Source organism: Salmo salar, chromosome ssa28 (genome assembly GCF_905237065.1).
Source record: "Salmo salar chromosome ssa28, Ssal_v3.1, whole genome shotgun sequence".
NCBI classification, from domain to species: domain Eukaryota; kingdom Metazoa; phylum Chordata; class Actinopteri; order Salmoniformes; family Salmonidae; genus Salmo; species Salmo salar.
In genome coordinates this window covers 35,964,916-35,985,900 of record NC_059469.1, presented here as the reverse complement: position 1 = coordinate 35,985,900, position 20,985 = coordinate 35,964,916, and positions in this window count along the sequence as shown.

The following is a 20,985-nucleotide window of genomic DNA, read 5'->3' as shown; positions in this document are numbered from 1 at the left end:
GTAGTGTCTAATACCAATAACCCACACCCTGTAGTGTCTAATACCAATAACCCACCACCTATGGTGTCTAATACCAATAACCCACACCCTGTAGTGTCTAATACCAATAACCCACACCCTGTAGTGTCTAATACCAATAACCCACACCCTGTAGTGTCTAATACCAATAACCCACCACCTATGGTGTCTAATACCAATAACCCACACCCTGTAATGTCTAATACCAATAACCCACCACCCTGTAGTGTCTAATACCAATAACCCACACCCTGTAGTGTCTAATACCAATAACCCACCACCTATGGTGTCTAATACCAATAACCCACACCCTGTAGTGTCTAATACCAATAACCCACACCCTGTAGTGTCTAATACCAATAACCCACACCCTGTAGTGTCTAATACCAATAACCCACCACCTATGGTGTCTAATACCAATAACCCACACCCTGTAGTGTCTAATACCAATAACCCACACCCTGTAGTGTCTAATACCAATAACCCACACCCTGTAGTGTCTAATACCAATAACCCACACCCTGTAGTGTCTAATACCAATAACCCACACCCTGTAGTGTCTAATACCAATAACCCACCACCTATGGTGTCTAATACCAATAACCCACACCCTGTAGTGTCTAATACCAATAACCCACACCCTGTAATGTCTAATACCAATAACCCACACCCTGTAGTGTCTAATACCAATAACCCACCACCTATGGTGTCTAATACCAATAACCCACACCCTGTAGTATCTAATACCAATAACCCACACCCTGTAGTGTCTAATACCAATAACCCACCACCTATGGTGTCTAATACCAATAACCCACACCCTGTAGTGTCTAATACCAATAACCCACACCCTGTAGTGTCTAATACCAATAACCCACACCCTGTAGTGTCTAATACCAATAACCAAACCCTGTAGTGTCTAATACCAATAACCCACACCCTGTAGTGTCTAATACCAATAACCGACACCCTGTAGTGTCTAATACCAATAACCCACACCCGGTAGTGTCTAATACCAATAACCCACACCATGTAGTGTCTAATACCAATTACCCACACCCTGTAGTGTCTAATACCAATAACCCACACCTGTAGTGTCTAATACCAATAACCCACCACCTATGGTATCTAATACCAATAACCCACACCCTGTAATGTCTAATACCAATAACCCACACCCTGTAGTGTCTAATACCAATAACACACACCCTGTAGTGTCTAATACCAATAACCCACACCTGTAGTGTCTAATACCAATAACCCACCACCTATGGTATCTAATACCAATAACCCACACCCTGTAATGTCTAATACCAATAACCCACACCCTGTAATGTCTAATACCAATAACCCACACCCTGTAGTGTCTAATACCAATAACCCACACCATGTAGTGTCTAATACCAATAACCCACACCCTGTAGTGTCTAATACCAATAACCCACCACCTATGGTGTCTAATACCAATAACCCACACCCTGTAGTGTCTAATACCAATAACCCACACCCTGTAGTGTCTAATACCAATAACCCACCACCTATGGTGTCTAATACCAATAACCCACACCCTGTAGTGTCTAATACCAATAACCCACACCCTGTAGTGTCTAATACCAATAACCCACACCCTGTAGTGTCTAATACCAATAACCCACACCCTGTAGTGTCTAATACCAACAACCCACACCCTGTAGTGTCTAATACCAATAACCCACACCCTGTAGTGTCTAATACCAATAACCCACACCCTGTAGTGTCGAATACCAATAACCCACACCCTGTAGTGTCGAATACCAATAACCCACACCCTGTAGTGTCTAATACCAATAACCCACACCCTGTAGTGTCTAATACCAATAACCCACACCCTGTAGTGTCTAATACCAATAACCCACACCCTATGGTGTCTAATACCAATAACCCACCACCTATGGTGTCTAATACCAATAACCCACACCCTGTAGTGTCTAATACCAATAACCCACACCCTGTAGTGTCTAATACCAATAACCCACACCCTTTAGTGTCTAATACCAATAACCCACCACCTATGGTATCTAATACCAATAATCCACACCCTATGGTGTCTAATACCAATAACCCACACCCTGTAGTGTCTAATACCAATAACCCACACCATGTAGTGTCTAATACCAATAACCCACCACCTATGGTGTCTAATACCAATAACCCACACCCTGTAATGTCTAATACCAATAACCCACCACCCTGTAGTGTCTAATACCAATAACCCACACCCTGTAGTGTCTAATACCAATAACCCACCACCTATGGTGTCTAATACCAATAACCCACACCCTGTAGTGTCTAATACCAATAACCCACACCCTGTAGTGTCTAATACCAATAACCCACACCCTGTAGTGTCTAATACCAATAACCCACCACCTATGGTGTCTAATACCAATAACCCACACCCTGTAGTGTCTAATACCAATAACCCACACCCTGTAGTGTCTAATACCAATAACCCACACCCTGTAGTGTCTAATACCAATAACCCACACCCTGTAGTGTCTAATACCAATAACCCACACCCTGTAGTGTCTAATACCAATAACCCACCACCTATGGTGTCTAATACCAATAACCCACACCCTGTAGTGTCTAATACCAATAACCCACACCCTGTAATGTCTAATACCAATAACCCACACCCTGTAGTGTCTAATACCAATAACCCACCACCTATGGTGTCTAATACCAATAACCCACACCCTGTAGTATCTAATACCAATAACCCACACCCTGTAGTGTCTAATACCAATAACCCACCACCTATGGTGTCTAATACCAATAACCCACACCCTGTAGTGTCTAATACCAATAACCCACACCCTGTAGTGTCTAATACCAATAACCCACACCCTGTAGTGTCTAATACCAATAACCAAACCCTGTAGTGTCTAATACCAATAACCCACACCCTGTAGTGTCTAATACCAATAACCGACACCCTGTAGTGTCTAATACCAATAACCCACACCCGGTAGTGTCTAATACCAATAACCCACACCATGTAGTGTCTAATACCAATTACCCACACCCTGTAGTGTCTAATACCAATAACCCACACCTGTAGTGTCTAATACCAATAACCCACCACCTATGGTATCTAATACCAATAACCCACACCCTGTAATGTCTAATACCAATAACCCACACCCTGTAGTGTCTAATACCAATAACACACACCCTGTAGTGTCTAATACCAATAACCCACACCTGTAGTGTCTAATACCAATAACCCACCACCTATGGTATCTAATACCAATAACCCACACCCTGTAATGTCTAATACCAATAACCCACACCCTGTAATGTCTAATACCAATAACCCACACCCTGTAGTGTCTAATACCAATAACCCACACCATGTAGTGTCTAATACCAATAACCCACACCCTGTAGTGTCTAATACCAATAACCCACCACCTATGGTGTCTAATACCAATAACCCACACCCTGTAGTGTCTAATACCAATAACCCACACCCTGTAGTGTCTAATACCAATAACCCACCACCTATGGTGTCTAATACCAATAACCCACACCCTGTAGTGTCTAATACCAATAACCCACACCCTGTAGTGTCTAATACCAATAACCCACACCCTGTAGTGTCTAATACCAATAACCCACACCCTGTAGTGTCTAATACCAACAACCCACACCCTGTAGTGTCTAATACCAATAACCCACACCCTGTAGTGTCTAATACCAATAACCCACACCCTGTAGTGTCGAATACCAATAACCCACACCCTGTAGTGTCGAATACCAATAACCCACACCCTGTAGTGTCTAATACCAATAACCCACACCCTGTAGTGTCTAATACCAATAACCCACACCCTGTAGTGTCTAATACCAATAACCCACACCCTATGGTGTCTAATACCAATAACCCACCACCTATGGTGTCTAATACCAATAACCCACACCCTGTAGTGTCTAATACCAATAACCCACACCCTGTAGTGTCTAATACCAATAACCCACACCCTTTAGTGTCTAATACCAATAACCCACCACCTATGGTATCTAATACCAATAATCCACACCCTATGGTGTCTAATACCAATAACCCACACCCTGTAGTGTCTAATACCAATAACCCACACCATGTAGTGTCTAGTGGAGACACATATCCTACTGTTACAGCCTTTTCTGACTGCCCACTACAGCACTGGCCCGCGTCCCAAATACACCCTAATGCCTACATAGTGCACTACTTTTGACAAGACCCATATGGGTGCTGGTCTGAAGTAGTGCGCTATGTAGGGAATAGGGTGCCATTGGCCATAGGGTCCTGGTCTAAAGTAGTGTGCTATATTGGGAATAGGGTGCCATTGGCCATAGGGTCCTGGTCAAAAGTAGTGTGCTATATTGGGAATAGGGTGCCATTTGGGATGCAGTATGGTATGGTGACGATACGTACCATCCTTTTCTGGCCACTGTACTGTAGACCTTATTCATACCATCCTTCTCTGGCCACTGTGATGTAGACCTTATTCATACCATCCTACTCTGGCCACTGTGATGTAGACCTTATTCATACCATCCTTCTCTGGCCACTGTGATGTAGACCTTATTCATACCATCCTTTTCTGGCCAATGTACTGTAGACCTTATTCATACCATCCTTCTCTGGCCACTGTACTGTAGACCTTATTCATACCATCCTTCTCTGGCCACTGTGAGGTAGACCTTATTCATACCATCCTTCTCTGGCCACTGTGATGTAGACCTTATTCATACCATCCTTCTCGGCCACTGTGATGTAGACCTTATTCATACCATCCTTCTCGGCCACTGTGATGTAGACCTTATTCATACCATCCTTCTCTGGCCACTGTGATGTAGACCTTATTCATACCATCCTTCTCTGGCCACTGTGATGTAGACCTTATTCATACCATCCTTCTCTGGCCACTGTGATGTAGACCTTATTCATACCATCCTACTCTGGCCACTGTGATGTAGACCTTATTCATACCATCCTTCTCTGGCCACTGTGATGTAGACCTTATTCATACCATCCTTCTCTGGCCACTGTACTGTAGACCTTATTCATACCATCCTTCTCTGGCCACTGTGATGTAGACCTTATTCATACCATCCTTCTCTGGCCACTGTGATGTAGACCTTATTCATACCATACTTCTCTGGCCACTGTGATGTAGACCTTATTCATACCATCCTTCTCTGGCCACTGTACTGTAGACCTTATTCATACCATCCTTCTCTGGCCACTGTGATGTAGACCTTATTCATACCATCCTTCTCTGGCCACTGTGATGTAGACCTTATTCATACCATCCTTCTCTGGCCACTGTACTGTAGACCTTATTCATACCATCCTTCTCTGGCCACTGTGATGTAGACCTTATTCATACCATCCTTCTCTGGCCAATGTACTGTAGACCTTATTCATACCATCCTTCTCTGGCCACTGTGATGTAGACCTTATTCATACCATCCTTCTCTGGCCACTGTGATGTAGACCTTATTCATACCATCCTTCTCTGGCCACTGTACTGTAGACCTTATTCATACCATCCTTCTCTGGCCACTGTGAGGTAGACCTTATTCATACCATCCTTCTCTGGCCACTGTGATGTAGACCTTATTCATACCATCCTTCTCGGCCACTGTGATGTAGACCTTATTCATACCATCCTTCTCTGGCCACTGTACTGTAGACCTTATTCATACCATCCTTCTCTGGCCACTGTGATGTAGACCTTATTCATACCATCCTTCTCTGGCCACTGTGATGTAGACCTTATTCATACCATCCTACTCTGGCCACTGTGATGTAGACCTTATTCATACCATCCTACTCTGGCCACTGTGATGTAGACCTTATTCATACCATCCTTCTCTGGCCACTGTGATGTAGACCGTATTCATACCATCCTTCTCTGGCCACTGTACTGTAGACCTTATTCATACCATCCTTCTCTGGCCACTGTGATGTAGACCTTATTCATACCATCCTTCTCTGGCCACTGTGATGTAGACCTTATTCATACCATCCTTCTCTGGCCACTGTACTGTAGACCTTATTCATACCATCCTTCTCTGGCCACTGTGATGTAGACCTTATTCATACCATCCTTCTCTGGCCACTGTGATGTAGACCTTATTCATACCATCCTTCTCTGGCCACTGTACTGTAGACCTTATTCATACCATCCTTCTCTGGCCACTGTGAGGTAGACCTTATTCATACCATCCTTCTCTGGCCACTGTGAGGTAGACCTTATTCATACCATCCTTCTCTGGCCACTGTGAGGTAGACCTTATTCATACCATCCTTCTCTGGCCACTGTACTGTAGACCTAATTCATATGTATTATTACTGCACTGATGGGGGTACATCCCCTTTCCCCTTGTCGTTGACCGCCTCCTAAATGTCTTTTAAGAGGTCAATCTCCCAATAGAAAAACTAGTTCTGCTTCTCTTGACGTCAGTAGGGAGGCTGCAGAGATCTGATTGGACAAGCAAGCTGGCAGACGTGAGTGTGTGTGTGTGTGTGTGTGTGTGTGTGTGTGTGTGTGTGTGTGTGTGTGTGTGTGTGTGTGTGTGTGAGAGAGGATATTAAATGTCTGCTTGTATGCCGGTGTCTGTCTGTATGCCATACTTCCTATGTGCATTGGGGCAGCATGATATCGCAGGCTTCCAGATAAACCAATTAGATACTTTGGAAAGTTTAACTGAAGTTTAACTGGGATCCAGCTTCATAAATGATGAATAATGTGAGAGAGAGAGAGAGAGAGAGAGAGAGAGAGAGAGATGACGACTGACCGACCAATGGGTCCTCTCTCTGCAATTAAAACCTCCAATAAAACTACATTGTGCCATTCATTTTACAGCAAAATAGCAGCCCTGTCACTTCTGGTAATGATATGTATAGTAGTTGTGTTAAACTCATGAGGCATGTAGCAATTGTAGTTTATTGTTGCTTCAATAATCAGTGGGTATTTGATTGTAAGTCACAAAGTCCCACAACAGCTTCCCTAATAACCACCATGGACTGTTTTCACTGGGAGAAACTCCTTCTCTCATCTCTCTCTCTCTCTCTCTCTCTCTCTTGCTCTCTCTCTCTCTGTCTCTCTCTCTCTCTCTCTGTCTCTCTCTCTCTCTCTCTCTGTCTCTCTCTCCCTTTCATCTCTCTCACTCTCTTTCATCTCTCTCACTCTCTTTTATCTCTCTCTCTCTCTCTCTCTCTCTCTCTCTCTCTCTCTCTCTCTCTCTCTCTGTCTCTCTCTCCCTCTCTGTCTCTCTCTTTTATCTCTCTCTCTCTCTCTCTCTCTCTCTCTCTCTCTCTCTCTCTCTGTCTCTCTCTCCCTCTCTGTCTCTCTCTCCCTCTCTGTCTCTCTCTTTCATCTCTCTCACTCTCTTTTATCTCTCTCTCTCTCTCTCTCTCTCTCTCTCTCTCTCTCTCTCTCTCTCTCTCTCTCTCTCTCTCTCTCTCTCTCTCTCTCTCTCATCTGTTTACCATATTGTATGTATGGTGACAAGCAGACATGGGGGAAAGGTTAAAAGATTTCATAGGTAATTAGTTTGGATGTTTAACAACAAGAATACATCATTTTTAAGGATTTGTTTTAAACGCTTTTTGAATGAAAATATCAAGTAGTACGTCCCCTATAACCTGATTGGACATCCCCCCACCATCCCCTATAACTTGATAGGACATCCTCCCACCATCCCCTATAACCTGATTGGACATCCCCCCACCGTCCCCTATAACTTGATAGGACATCCTCCCACCATCCCCTATAACCTGATTGGACATCCTCCCACCGTCCCCTATAACCTGATTGGACATCCTCCCACCGTCCCCTATAACCTGATTGGACAACCCCCACCGTCCCCTATAACCTGATTGGACATCCTCCCACCGTCCCCTATAACCTGATTGGACATCCTCCCACCGTCCCCTATAACCTGATTGGACAACCCCCCACCGTCCCCTATAACCTGATTGGACATCCTCCCACCATCCCCTATAACCTGATTGGACATCCTCCCACCGTCCCCTATAACCTGATTGGACATCCTCCCACCGTCCCCTATAACCTGACCTCAATCCCATACTCTGATCTACCCTTATATCAAATGAAATAAAACAGTGAAATGTTTACTTACGGTCTCTTCCCAGCAATGCAGAGAGAAAAGAAATAGAGACATAATACAAAAGTAAAACGAGGTATTTGACGTAGATATGTACATATAACTAGGAGTAAAGATCCATGTAATAACCAGTAGCAGCAGCGTATGTGATGGGTCAAAAACGGGTCAATGCAGATAGTCTAGTTGTAGCTAGTTGGTTAACTATTTCACTAACTATTTATCAGTCTTATGGCTTGGGGGTAGACGCTGTTCAGGGTCCTGCTACTGGTCCAGACATTGGTACCTGCTTTCCATCCGGTAGCAGAGAGAACAGTCTTGGGTAGCTGGAGTCTATGACAGTTTTTAGGGCCTTCCTGACTCCGCCTGGTATAGAGGTCCTGGGCTTTCCGCATTACCCTCTGTAGTGTTTTGCAGTCAAATGCCAAGCAATTGCCATGCCAAGCGGTGACGCATCCAGTCAAGATGTTCTCATATGGGGTATCCACAGAGTCTGTCTGTCTGTCTGTCTGTCTGTCTGTCTGTCTGTCTGTCTGTCTGTCTGTCTGTCTGTCTGTCTGTCTGTCTGTCTGTCTGTCTGTCTGTCTGTCTGTCTGTCTGTCTGTCTGTCTGTCTGTCTGTCTGTCTGTCTGTCTGTCTGTCACAGAGACAGATAAGTAGTAGAAATTGATCCTGCTCAGAAGGTTATGTGAACACCAAATTTGACGATGACATAAGGAAGTTGAATAACAGAATAAGAAAATATATATATATATTTTTTAAACTACAATTATGTGAGGTCTAATTGAGGATCTCCTTGCTGCGACTTCATCTTTCAATTGTAATAGTTTAAACATTGAAAAAAGGGGATCGTTTTTTTTTGGAACACCAATTTCATGATACAATTATTTGCCGAGATTGAGAATGATTGTGAAATAGAGGTTAAAAAGAGACTTTGCTAAAATGTCTGTGGGTAAATTCCAAATGGCCACCAGAAAGGAGAGTATACCCATTTAAAGGCTGTCTTTCTGTCCCGTAGATAAGATAGATGCAGTAATATCCAGGTCAGATCCAGCACACATAACCATGAAGTTGGTAGTCACATAAGGAAGTTGGATGAAAAGAAAAACTTCACATAAGGAAAGGGACCCATACATATGAAAAGATGTTAAAATAGGTTCTGTCCATACGTCTGTTTGTCCGTGTGTCTTGTTTGTTTAAGTTGGGTTCGTTAACAGTGCTTGAGGGGAAGTTAACACTAACAAAGTAATGCAACAGATGACTAAACACATACGTGATTAAACTGACACTGAAATTCAATTAGTGACACGGAGATGGACAGATAACTAAACCTGACCTGACGTGAACAACACATAAACCAATAGACTTCCCATAGACTTTAATATGGATAACGCCAGTGGACATCAGTTAAAAACCTTATGGAAAGTTACCATCTGTTCATTACTTCAGTCAAACTGATATTTTGGTGTTTGGATTTTTTTTATTTATTTAACCTTTATTTATCTGGGTAAGTAAGTTAAGAACAAATTCGCATTTACAATGACGGCCTACCTCGGCCAAATCCTGAACCCGGACGACGCTGGGACAATTGTACGACGCCCTATGGGACTCCCAATCACAGCCGGTTGTGACACACCCTGGAATTGAACCAGGGTCTATAGTGACGCCTCTAGCACTGAGATGCAGTACCTCAGACAGCTGAACCAGGGTCTATAGTGACGCCTCTAGCACTGAGATGCAGTACCTCAGACAGCTGAACCAGGGTCTGTAGTGATGCCTCTAGCACTGAGATGCAGTACCTCAGACAGCTGAACCAGGGTCTGTAGTGATACCTCTAGCACTGAGATGCAGTACCTCAGACAGCAGAACCAGGGTCTGTAGTGATGCCTCTAGCACTGAGATGCAGTACCTCAGACCGCTGAACCAGGGTCTATAGTGATGCCTCTAGCACTGAGATGCAGTACCTCAGACAGCTGAACCAGGGTCTGTAGTGATGCCTCTAGCACTGAGATGCAGTACCTCAGAACGCTGAACCAGGGTCTGTAGTGACGCCTCTAGCACTGAGATGCAGTACCTCAGACAGCTGAACCAGGGTCTGTAGTGACGCCTCTAGCACTGAGATGCAGTACCTCAGACAGCTGAACCAGGGTCTGTAGTGACGCCTCTAGCGCTGAGATGCAGTACCTCAGACAGCTGAACCAGGGTCTGTAGTGACGCCTCTAGCGCTGAGATGCAGTACCTCAGACAGCTGAACCAGGGTCTGTAGTGATGCCTCTAGCGCTGAGATGCAGTACCTCAGACCGCTGAACCAGGGTCTGTAGTGTCGCCTCTAGCACTGAGATGCAGTACCTCAGACCAGCTGAACCAGGGTCTGTAGTGACGCCTCTAGCACTGAGATGCAGTACCTCAGACCACTGAACCAGGGTCTGTAGTGATGCCTCTAGCACTGAGATGCAGTACCTCAGACCAGCTGAACCAGGGTCTGTAGTGACGCCTCTAGCACTGAGATGCAGTACCTCAGACCAGCTGAACCAGGGTCTGTAGTGATGCCTCTAGCACTGAGATGCAGTACCTCAGACAGCTGAACCAGGGTCTGTAGTGATGCCTCTAGCACTGAGATGCAGTACCTCAGAACGCTGAACCAGGGTCTGTAGTGACGCCTCTAGCACTGAGATGCAGTACCTCAGACAGCTGAACCAGGGTCTGTAGTGACGCCTCTAGCACTGAGATGCAGTACCTCAGACCAGCTGAACCAGGGTCTGTAGTGATGCCTCTAGCACTGAGATGCAGTACCTCAGACAGCTGAACCAGGGTCTGTAGTGACGCCTCTAGCACTGAGATGCAGTACCTCAGACCAGCTGAACCAATCACAGGTCAGATTACAACATGGATGTCCGAAACTGCACCTTATTCTCTGTTTAGTGTCACTATAAGATCAGAGCTACTATGGGAATATCATTTATTTCTTATTCTTATTCATATTTTTTAAACTGCATTGTTGGTTAAGGGCTTGTATTCAGCATTTCACTGTACGGTCTACACCTGTTGTATTCAGCATTTCACTGTAAGGTCTACTACACCTGTTGTATTCAGCATTTCACTGTAAGGTCTACACCTGTTGTATTTGGAGCATGTGACTGTTAATGTGAGTGCAGCTAAATGCTTGTGCTTCTAGTTCCAACAGTGCAGCAATATCTAACAAGTATTCTAACAATTCCCCAACACCTACCTAATACACACAAATCTAAAGGGGTGAATGAGAATATGTACATATAAGTATATGGATGAGCGATGGCCGAGCGGCATAGGAAAGGTGCAATAGATGGTATAAAATACAGTATATACATATGAGATGAGTCATGTAAGATATGTAACATTATTAAAGTGGCATTATTTAAAGTGTCCAGTGATTGGGTCTCAATGTAGGCAGCAGCCTCTCTGTGTTAGTGATTGCTGTTTAGCAGTCTGATGGCCTTGAGATAGAAGCTGTTCTTCAGTCTCTTGGTCCCAGCTTTGATGCACCTGTACTGTCCTCGCCTCCTGGATGATAGCGGGGTGAACAGGCAGTGGCTCGGGTGGTTGTTGTCCTTGATGATCTTTTTGGCCTTCCTGTGACATCGGGTGCTGTAGGTGTCATGGAGAGCAGGTAGTTTGCCGCCGGTGATGCGTTGTGCAGACCGCACCACCCTCTGGAGAGCCTTACGGTTATGGGATGGTGCAGTTGCCGTACCAGGCTGTGATACAGTTCTAAATTTCTTCTGCCTCCTGAGGTTGAAGAGGTGCTGTTGCGCCTTCTTCACCACACTGTCTGTTTGGGTGGACCATTTCAGTTTGTCTGTGATGTCTACGCCCAGGAACATAAAACATTCCACCTTCTCTGTCCCGTCGATGTGGGAAGTTATCCCTCTGCTGTTTCCTGAAGTCCACAATCATCTCCTTTGTTTTGTTTTGTTGACGTTGAGTGAGAGGTTGTTTTCCTGACACCACACTCCGAGTGCCCTCATCTCCTCCCTGTAGGCCGTCTCATCATTGTTGGTAGTCAAGCCCACTACTGTTGTGTTGTTTGCAAACTTTATGATTGAGTTGGAGGCATGCACGGCCACGCAGTCGTGGGTGAACAGGGAGTACAGGAGAGGGATTTCACCACCTGGGGGGCGGCCCGTCAGAAAGTCCAGGATCCAGTTGCACAGGGCAGGGTTGAGACCCAGGGCCTCCAGCTTAATGATGAGCTTGGAGGGTACTATGGTGTTGAATGCTGAGCTGTAGTCAATGAACAGCATTCTTACATAGGTATTATTTTTGTCCAGATGGGATAGGGTAGTGTGCAGTGTGATGGTGATTGCGTCATCTGTGGACCTGTTAGGGCGGTATGCAAACTGAAGTTGTTCTAGGGTGGCCGGTAAGGTGGAGGTGATATGATCCTTGACTAGCTTCTCGAAGCACTTCATGATAACAGAAGTGAGTGATATGGAGTGGTAGTCATTTAGTTCAGTTATCTTTGCCTTCTTGGGTACAGGAATAATGGTAGACATCTTGAAGCATGTAAGGACAGCAGACTGGGATAGGGAGCAATTGAATATGTCCGTAAACACACCAGCCAGCTGGTCTGCGCGTGCTCTGAGGACACGGCTAGGGATGCCGTCTGGGCCAGCAGCCTTGCGAGGGTTAACTCATTTAAATGTTTTACTCATATCAGCCACAGAGAAGGAGAGGCGGGGGACTGTATTGTCCTCAAAGCGGGCAAAGGTGTTTAGTTTGTCTTGAAGCGTGACGTCGGTGTCCGTGGCGTGGCTGGTTTTCTTTTTGTAGTCTGTGATTTCCTGTAGACCCTGCCACATACGTCTCGTGTCTGAGCCGTTGAATTGCAACTCCACTTTGTCCCTGTACCGGCATTTCACTTGTTTGATTGCCTTGCACAGGAAATAACTATACTGTTTATATTCAGCCATATTTCCAAGTCTCTTTCCATGGTTAAATGCGGTGGTTTCTACTTTCAGTTCTGTACAAATGCTGCCATCCATCCATGGTTTCTGGTTAGGGTAGGTTTTAATACTACATTCCACTACATTAATACTACATACCACTACATTCCTAAAGAAAATAATATACTTTTTACTTTTACTTTTTTACTTTTTACTTTTTCCATGGTTAAATACGGTGGTTTCTACTTTCAGTTCTGCACGAATGCTGCCATCCATCCATGGTTTCTGGTTAGGGTAGGTTTTAATAGTCACAGTGGGTACAACATCTCCAAAGCACTTCTTTGTAAACACACTCACCAAGTCAGTGTTAAGGTCAATGTTGTTCTCTGAGGCTTATTCCAGTCCGCATGATCAAAACAATCTTGAAGCGTGGATTCCGATTGGTCAGACCAGTGTTGAATGGTTCTCGTCACTGGTACATCCTGTTTGAGTTTCTGCCTATAAGACGGTACGAGCAAGATGGCGTCATGGTCGGATTTACCGAAAGGAGGGCGGGGGAGGGCTTTGTATGCATCGCGGAAGTTAGAGTAGCTGTGGTCGAGTGACTATAACTGACGAGAATTCTCTTGGTAGGTAAAATGGCCGGCACCTGATTGTAAGGAATTCTAGGTCAGGTGAGCAGAAGGACTTCCTGTTCCTGTATGTTGTTATGATTACACCATGAGTCGTTAATCATAAAGCTTACACCCCCGCCCTTCCTCTTCCAAGAGAGGTGTTTATCTCTGTCGGCTCGATTTATGGAGAAGCCCGGTGGCTGGACCGATTCTGACAACATATCCTGAGAGACATGTTACCGTGAAACAGAGAAAGTTACGATCTCGATGTCTCTCTGGAAGGCAACACTTGCTCCAATTTCGTCTACATTGTTGTCAAGAGGACATTGGCGAGTAGTATACTCGGGAGTGGTTGGCGATGTGCACGTCTACTGAGCCTGACCAGGAGACTGCTCCGTCTGCCCCTTCTGCGGTGCCATTGTTTTGGGTCGGGCTACTGGGATCCGATCCATTGTCCTTGGTGGTGGTCCAAACAGAGGATCCGCTTAGGGGAAAGTCGTATTCCTGGTCGTAATGTTGATAAGTTGACGTTGCTCTTATATCCAATAGTTCTTCCCTGCTGTATGTAATAAGACTTAAGATTTCCTGGGGTAACAATGTAAGAATGAATACATAAAAAAAACATAAAACTGCATAGTTTCCAAAGAACTCCAAGTGAGGCGACCATCTCTGTCGACACCATTCTTCGCCATGCTTCCAGACAAACAAACACCTTCTTTGCCCGCTTTGAGGACAATCTATTAGTTCCTGTCAGTCTGTCAGTCTGTAGTTTGATGTCTTTGATGTGTTCAGACTTGCCTCTGGGATGCAACATCCATGTTTAGTTTGTCCATCATCGAAAAAGGGAAGGGAAGAGAAGAGAGGATAGATGGAACACAGCTGTAATCAGGCAGAGGAAGGGTCTTGCCTGTGCATGTTTCTCTCATAATCAGAAAATCACTCTCACCAACTCTCTCTCTCTCTCTCTCTCTCTCTCTCTCTCTCTCTCTCTCTCTCTCACCAACTCTCTCTCTCTCTCTCTCTCTCTCTCTCCTCATCGCTCTCTGTCTCGTTATCTCTCCCAATCAGATTTTCTGAACCATTACCATACTTTCTGCTTCATTTTCATCACTTCCCATTTGTACTGCAGTAATGTAACACCTAACCATGTGTAACTATTTCATCCCTCTGTCTCTGCTGCAGTTTCTGCTTTCTCAGGTTCAATTCAAATGTCTCTATCTCACTCTCTCTATCTCTCTCTCTCCCAGTCTGTCCTGCCAGATGTCTCAATTAGCGTAATGTTTTATTTACTGAAACTCAACTCCAAACACCACACACACACACACACACACACACACACACACACACACACACACACACACACACACACACACACACACACACACACACACACACACACACACACACACACACACACACACACACACGCGCACACACACACACACACACACACACACACACACCCACAAACAGACAAACAGACAAACAGTGTAAGATTAGAGGATGGGTGTTAATATTTGGAAAGTCACATTGATTTCAATCCCAGAACTCTAAATGTATTTCAGATAACTCCCTAATTCAACAAAAAAACACACGACTTTTGGGTCTCACAAACAACTTGTTACAAACAACCCTGGTGACCTTGTATGTGTAGGTGTTACTCTGTCTCTGTCTGGCACATCCTACGGTTTTCTGAATACAGCACGTGTAAGATCTCCCTACGACGTGTCTGTCAGGATCTTGTGAGACAGTTAAGTGTCAACTTGAAAGGAAAGTCACAACGTCACTGTTGTGTTGGTATTGAATCCCTATGAGAGTCAACGTGAGACAGCGTTGAACGCCGCGAGAGAGTAAAAGTGTGAACCCACTAGTGAACTTATTCATTGAATAATTGTGAGACGCAATGAAGGTGTGATTTTTTTTATTGGATGTTTTGGGTGTGAATGGGCCTTCTTAGTTTCCTGCCCCTCCCCTCTCCTTTGTGTCCTGCAGACCTTAACACAGGAACTCTAAACTTGACCCCACTTTACCACAACCATCTCAGCCGTCTCAGAGACGGGGTTAGTGTCACTGTGAAAACGTTATTTATTGTAGTATTACAGACGGGTCAGAACCATTCATGTTATAAGTTAACAGTTCAGTAAAGCCTCAAACAGACCAGTCCAAAACCAATCAATGAGTGACCAATTACCTGCAGTCACTTTGGTGTGTCAGTGGCTCCGTGATGCCCAGTCTTCTCAATTCATTTTATTCCCCCTCTGAGTTCCTCCTCTGAGTTCTTCCTCTGAGTTCCTCCTCTGAGTTCCTCCTCTGAGTTCCTCCTCTGAGTTCCTCCTCTGAGTTCTTCCTCTGAGTTCCTCCTCTGAGTTCCTCCTCTGAGTTCTTCCTCTGAGTTCCTCCTCTGAGTTCCTCCTCTGAGTTCTTCCTCTGAGTTCCTCCTCTGAGTTCTTCCTCTGAGTTCCTCCTCTGAGTTCCTCCTCTGAGTTCTTCCTCTGAGTTCCTCCTCTGAGTTCCTCCTCTGAGTTCCTCCTCTTGTATGTATCAGAACACATCAGGACCCACTCACAGCGAAACATTGCCAGGTTTCACAAGTCCATGAAATAACGAAACAGATTATTTTTTAATTTTTTTTTAAAGGAACAATGTATCTGGTCCATCTTCCATCTCTCTCTCTCTCATGAATAATGAAGCTGTTTCCACGGTGAAGATGAAAACACTCTGATGTCAGATGGTGCAATTCTCACTCTGTTCGTTTACCTCCTCACTGGTCCCATGTTGAATACCGTAGGTGATGCTTGAATATGTGATTTAAAAAAAGAAATATAATAATTATGCTGTTGTGACTAAGATCTCCTTGGTACACTGTTGTGTACCGGAATACACAAACCAAACTTATTTTTATTTTTACATCTGATCAGTGATGACTTAGATTGGTATTTTTTCTACATATCATTGGAATTAAAATGACAAAAGATCATCCTCTACCCCCATGTGTGACTATGGTAGACTCCCCTCCTCCCTTTCCCCTCCCCCTCTCCCATCCCCACCTCTTTTTCCTCCTCCTTTCCCCTCCTCCCTTCCCCCTCCTCCCTTTTCCTCCTCCTTTCCCCTCCTCCTTTTCCCCTCCTCTCTTCCCCCTCCTCCCTTCCCCCTCCTCCCTTTCCCCTCCTCCCTTTCCCCTCCTCCCTTCCCCCTCCTCCCTTTCCCCTCATCCCTTTCCCCTCCTCCTTTCCCCTCTTCCCTTCCCCCTCCTCCCTTTCCCCTCCTCCCTTCCCCCTCCTCCCTTTCCCCTCCTCCCTTTCCCCTCCTCCCTTCCCCCTCCTCCCTTTCCCCTCCTCCCTTTCCCCTCCTCCCTTCCCCCTCCTCCCTTTTCTTCCCCCTTTCCCCTCCTCCCTTTCCCCTCCTCTCTTTCCCCCTCCTCCCTTTCCCCTCCTCCCTTTCCCCTCCTCTCTTTCCCCCTCCTCCCTTTCCCCTCCTCCCTTTCCCCTCCTCTCTTTCCCCCTCCTCCCTTTCCCCTCCTCTCTTCCCCCTCTTCCCTTTTCTTCCCCCTTCCCCCTCCTCCCTTTCCCCTCCTCCCTTCCCCCTCCTCCCTTTCCCCTCCTCTCTTTTCCCCTCCTCCCTTTCCCCTCCTCTCTTTTCCCCTCCTCCCTTTCCCCTCCTCTCTTTTCCCCTCCTCCCTTCCCCCTCCTCCCTTCCCCCTCCTCCCTTTCCCCATCTGATGACCTGAGTCTTTTCCCATTTGTGCTATTCAAATCTGACAATAAAACGTATAATATATCTATTAAATCATTATTAAGGTACAATTGTCAAAAACCACTGATTCTGTACAGCCTGTGGTGCTACTGATAGCAGAGCGGTCTAAGGTTAGTAATCACCGTTTACGGTGCGGTGGGACGACACACACACACACACACACACACACACACACACACACACACACACACACACACACACACACACACACACACACACACACACACACGCACACACATATACAGTTGTCACTGCGCACAGTTGTGTGGCGCTTCCCCGCCAAGTGTGTGTATATGTGTGTGTGTATATGTGTGTGTGTATATATGTGTGTGTGTATATGTGTGTGTGTGTGTATGTGTGTGTGTGTATATGTGTGTGTGTGTGTATATATGTGTGTGTGTGTGTGTGTGCCTAACCTAACATAGCAAGACAAAAAACTGTCGGTGGACGTTCTCTTCTGCACCGTTCAACCAATCAACCAATCAAATTCCAGATGAAAGCAACTTTAGAGAACCAGCAAGCAAACGCGCCTTAACTCTCTGCTCGATGTTTCACCGGGGACTGTAAACATTGAGGCACACGTCCAAAAGCAGACCGGTTCTCTTCCTTTTCCCCTGAAAACTAGATGCATCCGGTTTTAGCCCACTGAGGTAGGTGTGTGCCTGCATGCAGGTACCTGTCTGATTAGAGCCAAACCTAGCAGCAAGCTCTCTGTGAGGTGCCAAACCTAGCAACAAGCTCTCTGTGAGGGGCCAAACCTAGCAACAAGCTCTCTGTGAGGGGCCAAACCTAGCAACAAGCTCTCTGTGAGGGGCCAAACCTAGCAACAAGCTCTCTGTGAGGGGCCAAACCTAGCAACAAGCTCTCTGTGAGGGGCCAAACCTAGCAACAAGCTCTCTGTGAGGGGCCAAACCTAGCAGCAAGCTCTCTGTGAGGGGCCAAACCTAGCAGCAAGCTCTCTGTGAGGGGCCAAACCTAGCAGCAAGCTCTCTGTGAGGGGCAAAACCTAGCAGCAAGCTCTCTGTGAGGGCCCAAACCTAGCAGCAAGCTCTCTGTGAGGGGCCAAACCTAGCAGCGAGCTCTCTGTGAGGGGCCAAACCTAGCAACGAGCACCATGCCAGACACCATCTCTCTTGAGGTGACAAACCTAGCAACGAGCACCATGCCAGACACCAGCTCTCTTGAGGTGACAAACCTAGCAGCGAGCTCTCTGTGAGGGGCCAAACCTAGCATCAAGCACCATGCCAGACACCAGCTCTCTTGAGGTGACAAACCTAGCAACGAGCACCATGCCAGACACCAGCTCTCTTGAGGTGACAATCCTAGCAACGAGCACCATGCCAGACACCAGCTCTCTGTGAGGTGCCAAACCTAGCAGCAAGCTCTCTGTGAGGTGCCAAACCTAGCAATGAGCACCATGCGAGACACCAGCTCTCTGTGAGGTACCAAACCTAGCAGCAAGCTCTCTGTGAGGGACCAAACCTAGCAACGAGCACCATGCCAGACACCAGCTCTCTGTGAGGGGCCAAACCTAGCAACGAGCACCATGCCAGACACCAGCTCTCTGTGAGGGGCCAAACCTAGCAGCAAGCTCTCTGTGAGGTGCCAAACCTAGCAACGAGCTCTCTGTGAGGGGCCAAACCTAGCAGTGAGCTCTCTGTGAGGGGCCAAACCTAGCAACGAGCACAATGCCAGACACCAGCTCTCTTGAGGTGACAAACCTAGCAGCAAGCTCTCTGTGAGGGGCCACACCTAGCAGCAAGCTCTCTGTGAGGGACCAAACCTAGCATCAAGCACCATGCCAGACACCAGCTCTCTGTGAGGTGCCAAACCTAGCAACGAGCACCATGCCAGACACCAGCTCTCTGTGAGGTGCCAAACCTAGCAACGAGCACCATGCCAGACACCAGCTCTCTGTGAGGTGCCAAACCTAGCAGCAAGCTCTCTGTGAGGGGCCAAACCTAGCAGCCAGCTCTCTTGAGGTGACAAACCTAGCAGCAAGCTCTCTGTGAGGGGCCAAACCTAGCAACGAGCACCATGCGAGACACCAGCTCTCTGTGAGGTGCCAAACCTAGCAGCAAGCTCTCTGTGAGGTGCCAAACCTAGCGACGAGCACCATGCGAGACACCATTTCTCTGTGAGGTGCCACACCAGAAGCTTGATTTCCAACCTGAAGTCGCTCTGAAATAAGTTATAATGCTATTCCAATTGGAACAAAACAATTTCAACTGCTACCTAATGTTAATCTCTGTATGATTGGTAATGAGAGAGGCTTCTCTCATCTGAAAGTTATTAAAGTCTTTTTCATCATGCCACCTGGTGTGCGTCCGTGCTTGCACGCATTTTTGCGTGTGTCTGTGTGTGTGTCAGTGTGCGTGTGTGTCAGTGTGTGTGTGTCTGCTTTCATTATACTTCCTAGAGTAGGCTGGACAGATACACTTCTGATAATGCCCTCCCCTCCTCTCCTCTCCTCAAATCCTCTGCTCCTCTCATCTTCCTCTACTCCTCTCTTCCTCTTCTACTCCTCTTCTCTCCTCTTCTCCAATTCTACTCCTCTCTCCTCCTCCTCTCTTCCTCTTGTCGTCATCACCTCGTCCTCTTCTCTCAGTCTCTCCTCCTCCCCTCCTTCTCTTCTCTCGTCCTCTCCTCTTCTACTCCACTTCTACTCCCCCTCTACTCCTCCTCTTCTCCTCCCCTCTTCTTCGTCTCCTCCTCCCCTCCTTCCCTTCTCTCATTCTCTCCTCCTCCTCCTCTCCTCTTCTCCTCCTCTTCTCCTCTTCTTCTCCTCTTCTCATCTTCTACTCCTCCTCTTCTCTTGTTCTCTCCTCTCCTCCTCCTCCTCTTCTCCTCCACTTCCTCTTCTCCTCCTCTCCTCCTCCTCTCTTCCTCTTCTCCTCCTCTCCTCCTCCTCTCTTCCTCCTCTCCTCCTCCCCTCCTTCTCTTCTCTCGTTCTCTCCTCGTTCTCTCCTCCTCCTCCTCTTCTCCTCCACTTCCTCTTCTCCTCCTCCTCTCTTCCTCTTGTCGTCGTCACCTCGTCCTCTTCTCTCATTCTCTCCTCCTCCCCTCCTTCTCTTCTCTCATTCTCTCCTCCTCCCCTACTTCTCTTCTCTCGTCCTCTCCTCCTCCTCCTCTCCCCCTCGACTCCTCTTCTTCTCCTCCTCTCCTCTTCTACTCCACTTCTACTCCTCTTCTTCTCCTCTTCTCCATTTCTACTCCTCCTCTTCTCCTCTTCACTTCTTCTCCTCTACTTCTTCTCCTCCTCCTCTTCTCTCGTTCTCTCCTCTCCTCCTCCTCCTCTTCTCCTCCTCCTCTCTTCCTCTTGTCGTCGTCACCACATCCTCTTCTCTCATTCTCTCCTCCTCCCCTCCTTCTCTTCTCTTGTCCTCTCCTCCTCTTCTACTCCACTTCTACTCCCCCTCCACTCCTCCTCTTCTCTTCCTCTTCTCCTCTTCTTCTCCTCCTCTTCTCCTCCTCTCCTCCTCCTCCTCTTCTCCTCCACTTCCTCTTCTCCTCCT